Below are 11,335 nucleotides of genomic sequence, written 5' to 3'. Positions count from 1 at the left end.
TCGGCCACTGGTAGCTGAGGACAGCTTATTATGCGCTAAGCTCGGTTTAAGCGGGCTGGAGTCAGTGGGGTAAACAGAGGGTGTGACCTAAGGTGTCAACCCTAATTATCATGTGATTTGATTGTTGTTATTGATTGGTGGATTTGTTATGCTGAATAGCTGAGTGTTGGTTGACTGAATCTTTAGTTGTATCTACATGCTTTGTGATTAATGTGGAATGTTAAGTGTATGATCATGCTTTAAGGGGGTTATTCAATTGTTATCATTGTCTGTTGCATAATGTTATGTTTTCTTGCTGGGCCTTGGCTCGCGGGTGCTTCGTGGTGCAAGTAAAGGCAAAGGCAAGCTTGATCAGCCCTGATTCGGAGAGCTCTGTGAGCAGAATGTACATGATCAGCTGCTCAGCCACCACGGTTGAGAGGGAGACAGGAACAGGAGAACCATAATCATCTGTTTTGCCCTTAGAGTGGCTAATGGTTGTTTTGAATTTTGGAAATTTTGTAAACTAACATTTTAAAAGCTATTCCTTTTGGGATCCATTGTGTAAAAATGTTTAGTTATAAGAAATGTATCTTTTGAGACCAAAATCTTTTAACCCTAGCACATTAATGGTTTCAGTGACACGTTTTTAACGAAATGACTTGATTAGCAAGTCTTGCACCTTTATAAGTACACAGTGTTGCGGTCTTGGCTATCCAGGGCGTTATAATTTTTCCCGAGCCAAAACTCTTCCAAATCAATACCCAAGCATACCCAAGTCCCCAATTTGACCTAGAACTTCATATAAACAATATAACAACTTATGAACACCAAAAACACACCCAAACACTCCTCCAAACTCATATTCACAAAGTGACTTTAAACTTTACAAAACTCAAACCACACTAGCTAGTAACTTCAAAGATGCATAGAACCCTTACCTTGAGTAGAAATTTGTGCCTAAGTGTCTCTCAAATTCAACTCTAAGCCCAAATTCTCTAATCCCTAGCTGAACCTTGCCAAGTCTTCACTCCAATGATCCACAAAATAAACACATTTCAGCTCACACCCATAATATATCTCAACAGAATTTGATCCAAAAACTGAATTAGAACTTACCTTTGAACCTAGCTCAGTCTCCCAAATCCTAGCCTTGAATTCCTTCCTTGATCTCAAAGACAACTAGCCCCTCCTCTCCTTATAGCTTCTTGGTTCCCTATAAACTCCCAGCAAACTCTAGAATAAGCCTAAGTGTAGGAAAAAAAACGTAAATGACTTCCTCTCAGCCAAGGTTATCCTCTCCTAAAGCCAAATTACCTATTTGCCCTTTCCCTTAATAAAATCCTTATACAACCTCAAGAGCAATTCCGTCATTTCACCCAAATCCCGCTAAACTCCTCAAGTATTCCTATAAATCCACATTTAATCCCAACATACCAAATTATAAACAAGCCACAAACCATTACTCAATAATTCCCGAACACATTATAATATTTCCAAAATACCCCTAAGCTCCTCCCGAGCTGGGTATTCGACCCTGTTGCGACTTTCTAGCTAAACGGCTCCCTAGGACCGTCTCGGGTCAAATGCTGCAAATATAAATATATCCACATAATAATGTGGTCTCAACAGTTTATCACATTTTTGCCCTAACGGGCTAAAATTACAATTATGCCCTTTTAGACTAGACAGGGCCTGCATGCTTATATAATACTCATAAACATGCATTTCACTTATCCATATAATCATAGGATCATGCATATCACATAATCATGCATTTTCACTTTTAATTCACATAACTTTCAATTATGCTATCCCGTCACACTAATCAAGTCCCTTAAGCCTTATTTGTATTTATGGGTCGTTACACGATGTGTGGGATTTGAGCACGAGATGGGCTCATGACGTTAGTAGAGATCTTGTGATGATTCTTTGTTCTTAATCTGATTGTGGTAATAATTTTTGTTTTCAAGTTCTCTCCCTCTTAATGTAATCTGTCATGATTTTTAGGCTAATTGATCCGGCCTTGCGAAGTTGGCATTTGTTGTGATGGCGAACAAGGTTGGTGTTGATGGTGGAAACAATCAGGTGGCAAGTTCTTTTATCCTATTTGTATTTCTACCACAATCTGCCACTACTGTGTTTTGCTTGTTTAAAACTAAAAAAAATGGTGATTTTGTTCTTCTAGAATGTGCCCGTGCAGCTATTTCTTACAGTGTATCGAATTATTTTTCATCTTCCTTCACTGGGTATTCCCCTCCAATTCGGTCTATATTTATATATATGTACATATATGTTTATTGTATCTTTATTTGCTAAAAGTAATGTGGTAAGGCTTAAAATTGTGGTGTTTTTTTTAATCATCTTGAAAATGATATTGGGAGCTGGCTTATTAAGTTTTTGTATCATTTGTTTCCATTTCATAAGATTTCATGCATACATGTATATAAGTTCTATTTTTGAGCATTGGACAATCCATAATTTTTTCTATAACTTGCTTTGTTTTTGGGTATGTTTCATTCATTCGCCTTGAAACTGTTTGATTAATTTACTGAAAGAAACATTTTTGGGTGTTATTTCTACTAAAGACCATAAGAATGCCAACATGTAGTGTGAACAGAATTGAAATATCCTTGAAGTAACCATAAGTATGGATAATTTAGAAATAGTTTTAAACATGTTTTTATGTCCGTATTTTGAGATTTCCTTATCATTTTTTTTATGTGTTAATGCCTCCCATCTTTTGTGTTTAATAATAACAAGTTTTTTTTTCTCATTAACTTACATATTTTTCTGGTTTGGGTCTTTTTTTTCTATTTCTTTTTTTTTTTATTTCCTCAGGATACTACATATTTTAGTAGTCATAACTTGAGAGTTTATTATGATATTGGACTCTTCATTTAACTTTTTCTTTGTTGATGTGGTCATATATACTTATGCTTTGATATATATTTTTGCTAGTAATTCTTTATGCTTTTATATAATTACTATTTCCACTTGGAACTTTATGCTTTTATATTTCATTATAGGTCCGCAAAAATTATAGTATACCATTCATTCATTGCCTTATGACAATAGATGCCATGGGATCTCAACTTGTCATCATATTATAATCTGTATTACATGATGAAGGTAATAATACAGAATTTTTCTGTTCAAACTATTTTGCAATTGTTTTCCTTTGAGTTTTTTTTTTTTTTTTTTTGTGCAATTACCATGCCATGGAGGTAGCTGAAATTGATATCTCACCCTGTTGTGCTCCCTTTATTTCATCCCATAAATAGACAGTAGGAAAGTTACACCAAATGTTACCAACAAAAGAAATAAAACAAAATCATAAATAGGCTTCTAATCATAGTATCTTTTTTCATCATCAATATCTAGTCAAAGTCCATAACTACATTTGTTCCTTTATATATCATGTTTTTTATTTATGGAAACTTGACTTAGGTTTATTTTTTTTAATATCACATGTTATTTGTATATATTAGTGATAGCCCTTCTTGTTTTATTGTTATTAAGTATAATGTTCAGCATTATGCTTTTCCTTATATATTTCTTGTGATTGAGAATGGATTTTGTTTGTTAAGTTATATAATTTGAGGATTTTTATTTATGTTATTGGATTTAGGCTTATGGTTCTGATTTGTGGTAATGATGTTAAGAGGGAGAATCTAGATCTCTGAACTGACTTTAGGCATGTTTTGAATTTTTTCTTTCCTCTATACTTCTTAGGCTACCATTGTTGACGCGGTTCTTCGGCAACAGATAATTATATGAATAAACATGAAGGATTAGGGCTAGATAATGAATCGTAATATGTAAATATTTATGTGTCAAACTGGAGAGAATAGTTTAGGGGGAAGGTTATAACTCCTTTCCTTTTAGGTGGTTCGAAGGTTAAAATCCTTCTAGTCCACCAGTCTATTTTATTGATATATCTCTGGTATTCCTTACAGGGTGTTTCTTTACAAATTAAAAAACCAACCCTTTGCAATGCCCAGGGTCTCCATATTTATAGGGAGAGGACACCTGGGTGTTGGCAAAGGGGGTCATCCCGTGACCTTCTTACCCATCATGTCACTTCTGTGACACTTATGATTAGTTCCTAAAACCTGACAATGAAGTGTTGTCTAATCAATAGGTAAGGGGGATAATGGGCCACATGGCCCAAACCAGTCGCGGGGTGCCTGAACACGCACGTTTATGCTGCGTGTCCAAGATTTCAGGAATGGAGTAGACACGTGATGTCTAATATGCGCACGTTTACATTGCGTTGTTGTCTTTATAAGGGGTCGGAGGTGTCAGCTCCAGGTCGTACCTCGAGCTTGATGTAGTCCCAGCTCGTGGTGTCCACACTATTGACTTGATACCTTCGTGTATTCTTACTAAACCTTTGGCTGTCTCGAGCTAAAGAGATAGAGACTCGTAATAGCAGCTCTGGGTAGGTGGCTTCCACGTGGCTGATAGGATTATCCCCTTTTTCAGCTCGCTAATAGCCCATGGATGTTTAGGGCGTACATTTGCCCCCAAGCCCTTGCTCGTGGCATATGATGTCATTTGTGGCCACAGTGGGGGCTTTTAGGCTTCCTTGTCAACTCTTCATGTCCCGCCCATTGTGCTGGTATCGGACACGTGGAGCATCATGGTTGGTGACGGTCCATCTTCCGAGAACTGCATTAATTGGCCTAGCCTATCTTCGGCCGTCGTTTCGTCTTTCGAGTTATGACCCTCGTATTCCACATCAAGACGATCGAACAACCCTCATTCTTTTGCCTTTTACGTATATATAAGGTTGGCCACCTTTCGCATGAGCCACCTTTTCTTTGAAAAAATTTCTCCTCTTCTTTCTTCTCGGTTTCAAATCCCTTTTTCCTTCCAGTCACTGTTCCCGACGTTCCTGAGTTCCAGAAACGAGGGTTTCTCCATGACTCTGATTCCAAAGATTCCACATGGATTCCAACTCCTACGCTCATTTCAGTTTTTACACAGCAAAAAGCTTATGTAAGTCCTCTGCCTGCTGTATGCTTTAAATGTTTCCATTTTCTTTGCTTAGGTAAACTTCCTTCTTAGCCGCATACTGTAGGTTATTTTTCTTTTGTTTTTCTCTTTGGCTGGTATTTTGTGCATAGGTTTTTATCCTTGGGGTATCGACCATAGCAAAGAGAATGCTTAGGAACATGACGCATAGGACAAAATTCTGGGGTGATTTTTCTGGGTAAGTTTTTTAAATGCCTGTTTGGAGAGGGGAAGGCAACAAGTTTCTGGGGTGCAAAAACTGGGTAGCTTAGGGGCCACGCTTCCCAGGCAGTTTTTCCTTCTAAAACTTTCCCTCCAAGGCAAACATTATCCTGACCCTCCTCACACGCGGATCCCAAGCAATCGAGGACCCGTTGGGAGCATAGGCGCATGTTCATAGAACCGCGTGGTCTCACTCGCCATGGGCTGAGATTACCTCAGCTCGTGTAAAGGAAACCATTCTTTGTGCTAGACTCTTTCTTATGCTTAGGTCGCCTTTTCTAAACTTTCTTCATCTTTGTTCGTTAGCCGACCAGATGAGAGCCAGGAAAAATATGCCCAAGAAGAGTGCCGGCAGCTCGTCATCCCAGTAGGCCAGCAAGGGGAAAGAGGTGGCAACAAACTCTCCAATCCCCCACTTCAGTCCCACCGTGGAGAAGGAGATCGAGGTGGGACCTGACGCCTTCTTCGAGGCCGAGAAGATTGCATCGAAGGTTACAACCCAGGGGAAAGTCAATAAGATCATGCTTTCCCACAACATCGAGATAGGGAAGGGCGGTTTGGTCGTCCGCCCTCCCTTTGAGGGCGAGCGGAGCTACGCACCACTCGATGAAGAGTTCACGGCCTGGAGCGACGAACACCTCAAGGCCAGGGCCTTTCTTCCCCTGGACCAGTACTTCGCAGATTTCCTGAACTTCGTGAAGCTGGCCCCCTTTCGACTCCCCCCTAACTCCTATCGTCTGTTAGCGGGGTTAAGGTACCTATTCCTGAAGCAAGAATGGGAGGTCCCCACACCGGCGGACATCCTCTACTTTTTCTGTCTCAAAGCCAGCCCAGACCAACGGGGGCGAGGTGACGGGTTTTACTACTTGACCCACTTTCCCAACTCTGTAGCGGTCATCGAGCTGCCCAGCCACCCCAACGACTTCAAGGATCAATTCTACATGTCGACGGGGTTTCGCAACTGCGAACACCACTACTTCAACCGTCCTCGTAAGTTCTTTCTAACCTCAGCTCGTGAGATCGTCGCTGATTAGTTTCTTTCCATTCGTTATTGACTTGAATTCTATCGTGCAACTATTTTTGCAAGGACAGCTAAATCGGTGACCCTCGGGGGTCAATACGAAACCTTGGCGGGGCTTCCCCCAAGTGAAAAAGACTATCGTCAGCTCGTGTCTGAGGAGACGATGCTGGCGTGTAAGTTAATTTCTCCGGGCCAGACTCTGGCCTTGAGGAGGCCGCGGACCCTCCCCGCAGCTCGCAAGATGGCATCCATCCCCGAGGAGGAGGCCGTGGATGACAACGAGGACGAGAAGGACGAGGTGCCCCTCGTGTGCCGGAAGCGGGCTCTTGAGGTCGCCCATAAGGTCAACGCAGAGCGGACCCAGTCTGGGGCAGCAGCCGGCCCCTCCAGCCAAGGTAACCCTTACTTGTTTAAGGATTTAGACAGGGCCACCGTAGACCTATGGCTCGCTAGGTTTAACCCCAGCCAACTCGTTCACCGCCACCAAAACAACCCAGATCGTAACATCACTCTACTCCAGTGTGTTGACCAGCTAGTGTTGCGTCATGACATGGGCCGCCCTAGGGGCACTATAGTAGTAGATAATACCCTGGCCCTTAGGTCGGCCTTCTTTGACGAGTACGGGACCAACCTTAGGTCGTGGCCCTCCCTTCTGGAGGGTGTAGTAGCTCCGGGGCTTAGGCAGTACGTAGAGGAGTCCAGTCCTGTGGCGAATCTGTACCTAGAGTCTCCTCTCATTCATGAAGTCATTATCTTAGACTCCCCCGTAGAAGCTCTGGGGCCAGAGGTCTTGACAATAGATTCCTCCTCTAGCTCGGAGGGTAAGACCTTTTTCAATACATACTTTAGATTTTTTGTTTTGCAATCAAATATTTTTACATGCATACTGACGATTCGTTGTCTTTGTTTCAAGCGAGGAGATGTCGCAGCCCGGGGACAACGTTCTGTGATCTATGTTCCAGGGGGAAATCATTCCTCAGGGTCGTCCGGGCCCTTGGTGAAGAGGCTCCGGCTGGCCAAGAAAACTCCTGGGACTTCCTCCATAGAGGAGGTGCCTCCACCCCCCCTGCAGTAAAGAAGATGGCCCCACCTCCCCCTAGACTTCCTATCCCTACCTGAGAACAGGAGGTACCAACCGGGACCTTGCCAGCTTCGACTCCCGCCGTGCGCGTCCCGGTTTACCCTCAAGCCTTGGAGAAAATCCCCGAGGCCTTTCGGAGGACGGTTTACGAAACCGCAACCTAAATGGTGGACCACTGCTACAACGCCACCCCGAGGGACTTGTGGGAGATCGAGATGAGGAGCTCCGAGAATGTGATGGAATCTTCACTAGGGATGACCCTCACAGTAAGTTTGATTTACCACTGGTTCTCTTTGTTTTTTCTAAGGCACTTGCCTTATTATCTTTTTGTTTTGCAGGCGGCTTTGGCTCTCCACTGAAGCATATCTCGGTCAAGGGCCAGGATTGACGAGATCATGGGCGAGCACCAGGCCGCCCTCGCGTCCGCTCAACAACAGGAGCAGGATGCCAAAGCTGCCCTGGCGACTGCCCGGGAAAGCGAGAAGGTTGCGCAGGCCGCCTTGGTTGTTGCGCAGGACAACCTAGAGGCATCTCGGGCCAAGCTACTGGAGGACGAAGCTACCAAGGTCACCCTGGACGCCGCGAAGTTCAAACTTGAAGAGGCCAAGGCCGCCCTTGTGGCGGAGAGGGCATCTTCTAGCTCCTCCATGGAGGCCATGATGTATCATTGCTGGGCCTTCAACCAGGATGCACTGCAACAAATTTGACTAAATATTACATTAAAATATTACATAATTTTAAAAGGGTTATTGTTGATTAGCACAAAAAACACGGAGAAAGAGTAAAAAAGCGCCAAATGAATATTTTTGTTAAAACATCCCGCCTTTAACTTTTTCCCCATTATTAACTCACTTTTTCATTCTCTAAAATCATAAAACAAAAAAAAAAACTCTCCTGAAATGGGTTATCTCTCGCCTCACTCGATCTTTCTTTCTCTCTATCCCTTCTCTCTCTCTCTCTCTATCTCTCGCATGGCCGACGGATGAATGGAAGGGTACAGGGGCTTCCATTTCTCAGCGATGGGCTTCGGGCAAGGACTGTTTGCCTTCCCCTTGTGTTGTTTCTTAGTCACAATAACTCTTTTCCATGGTATCTCTCTCTCTCTCTCTCTCTCTCTCTCTCTCTCTCTCTCTCTCTATACTTGCAATTGCAGAGACGATGTGTGGGATTTGAGCACACGATGGGCTCCTGAGGTTAGTAGAGATCTTGTGATGATTCTTTGTTCTTAATCTTATTGTGGTAATAATTTTTGTTTTCAAGTTCTCTGAAATAATTTTCTCTACTCTCTGGGACTAATTTCATGCTTCGAAACCATCCCCACTGCACTCTCTCTTGGAAGAATAGGTGACGGCGCCTGGCGGAGGCAGAGGCAAAGGCGAGGTCACGGGTTCGACGCTGCGTGGGTCTTCTTCTCCTCAGCACATGACGAAGGCAAGATCTGGTATGTTTCCTCTCAACTTATTTTTGTTGCTGTTTGTTGGTTCATGGTAGTCGAAGGCTTAGTATGGAGTATTTTAATTACTGTGTGTTTAATAATCTTATAGGTTTCAGTAAGATTTTTCTACGAGTTTTATTTTTTTGCTTCAGATTTACGATTATATTTCATAGCCATGAGTTTGTTCTATGATAGATTTTATTATATGTTTTGATTTGCAAGTATCATATTTATGAATTTGTTTTATCTTTTGTTTAAGATTTGTGTATCAAAATTGGTTTTAGATTTCAATTTCATATCAGATCATCAATGTATATGTATATATATGTGTGTGTATTTGTGTTTTTTGGCCTTGTTATTCTATTTTACTATTTCAACTCATGACTTGTTGTCTTCTCAGTATTCTTATGAGCTTCTTCTGCAATTTCTGCATAAGCCTCAATCTACCACTATACTTGGTATTATCAAATGAGCATATCAACTTTCAAGGTACACGTTTCTTCTTTTACCGCTATGTAAAAATGCTTCCTTTATTTTTATATGATGTGTAATGTATGCATGTGTACTGGTTTGCAGTTTCTCCTGGACAGTCCAACTCAATTTCTGATGATGTGGAGGCTGTTACATTGACTGGAAGCAGTCAGGATGCAGTCAGTCAGATTAATTAGAAGGAAATACATTGGGGGGTGAGTCAACAAAGTTATCTTGTTTCAATCGGGTTTGCTTTTTTCTGTTACCCCCTCTTTGTGCTCTGAGTATTACACTTATGATCCATTGATTCATGTTGGTATGTTGAAGATAAAATGGAATCTAAATGTCTTTTATTCATTCCTTTTTCATTTGTCTTCTGATCTCAATATTTATCACATGTTTTTCCCTTTTTCATTTTCATTCAAAATTATTTAGGAATGATAAGCATCATTCTTCTTTTCTAAATTAATTATTTAAAACTTGGTCAACCTACAGAGAGTTATTTAGTAGCCTAAAAGAGGTTTTTTTTTTTCTTTCTATATGACAGTTTCCCATATATGTTTGTTAGTAATAGGAAATTTAAGTAGTTGCCATATTTTTATAGTTGCTGGAAGACTCTTTGGAAGAACGCTTGGAAAAGACTGGGGGTTTGCTTTCTGATTCTGAAAAGGCAGAAGGAGAAACTAAAGAGTCGGAGTGGGAGGAAAATAAGGTACAAAAATGTTTGGTTATTTCTTTTACTATCCATATCTGTGTAACCTCTATTTAGACTGTGTTTGTGACTGTCTAGTTATAGGATATTTATCTGGCATCCACTCTTGTGATGCTTAATATTAACTCGTGTGTTCAGAAAAGATCAGCAAGAGGAAAGCAGGGCTCATCAGTTAAAAAGCTGAAAAAAGACAAGGCAACGGGAGCAATAGGGAAAGCCACTCGTCCTGAGACAAACATTGTAACTATGGCACCAAGAGTCAAACCAGAGCTTCCTTAAGGTATAGTTTATTTATTTATTTTTCAAGATTTTATATATCTTTGATTTTTTGCTCTCTTTAGGTGCATTTCCTTAATATTTAGTTCTGTTTTTTACATGAATAACAGGTTTTGGAATTAAGTATTTGTTAGAATATAATGATATATTAATTATTTTTGGTATTTTTAATGTTAGATGATAAATTTTAAAGTTCGTAATTAAAAGACGTAAAAAACTTATGATGAAGAGTGCCTAAGTAAAGTAATTCTCTCTTATGATTCCATATATGGTGAAATCAAAGTGTTAGATAGATCTTTCATATGTTAAATTAGTCATGGTTTATTTTATTATTTGGTTTTGAATAACAAATATGTATTTTATCCGTGTTTTTCTTTTGTTTGAATAAGGTGTCAACCTATTTATATACTCTTGCTATTTACATTTTTCTTTTCTGTTCTACACAGAAGCTGAAAGCTATTGTAGGAATTATCATTGATACATTAATAATGCCATTTTAATCTAAATTAGAGTTTATTTATTTTATATAATTCCTGCTCTAGTTTTTTATACTATTCTTCTTGATTTCTCATGTCTTGATCTGATTCTGACATAGCAGTCCTTCAAGAAAATAAAAAAGTGAAACTCGAGTAATAAGGTGAGATTTTATTGCTTAAATTTATAGTAGTACTTGTTTTAAAAATCTTATGGTTTGGTATATTTGTGGACTTGTTGGTTTATGAATTCGCTTATCTAGATTTGTTGAAGGTATGGTTCTCCTGTGTTTTCTAAATATGCTTGGCAACAATGAGTTGATGCGTGCACACTTTAGGTGTCCTCTTGCTTTTTATCAAAGATTTTCTCTTTGTTCAGTTTCTAGGAAGAAGTATAGTAATGTTTGTTTTGCCAGCTTTACAATGGCATGGTCATTTAGCACTAAAGTTTGTGTGTTTGTTATCTATTTTATTTTTTTTATGTATTGTTTCAACTAGTAAATTGTTGAAACAATAAATTGCTGCTAGTGTACATAATTTCTTTTGTCTGAAATATATTTTCTTCATTAGCATATGATCCAGAGCCTGCATGATGCTTCTAAGGTGTTGTTCTACTTACATTTCAAACTCTAAGTTCTATGTTTTT

General features: G+C 40.1%; 1 long non-coding RNA gene across 1 annotated transcript; it reads left to right on the top strand.

The window, feature by feature from the left end:
- The first annotated feature begins 9,407 nt into the window (after positions 1 to 9,407).
- On the top strand, positions 9,408 to 10,090 carry LOC133829338 (uncharacterized). Its single transcript, XR_009891697.1, has 3 exons — positions 9,408 to 9,443; positions 9,833 to 9,940; positions 10,079 to 10,090. It is a non-coding gene; the product is annotated as an uncharacterized LOC133829338 (long non-coding RNA).
- The last annotated feature ends 1,245 nt before the right edge of the window (positions 10,091 to 11,335 follow it).

Source organism: Humulus lupulus, chromosome 4 (assembly GCF_963169125.1).
Source record: "Humulus lupulus chromosome 4, drHumLupu1.1, whole genome shotgun sequence".
Taxonomy (NCBI): Eukaryota; Viridiplantae; Streptophyta; class Magnoliopsida; order Rosales; family Cannabaceae; genus Humulus; species Humulus lupulus.
The sequence above is the reverse complement of the archived record's forward strand: the minus strand, read 5'-3'. Positions and strand labels throughout refer to the sequence as shown.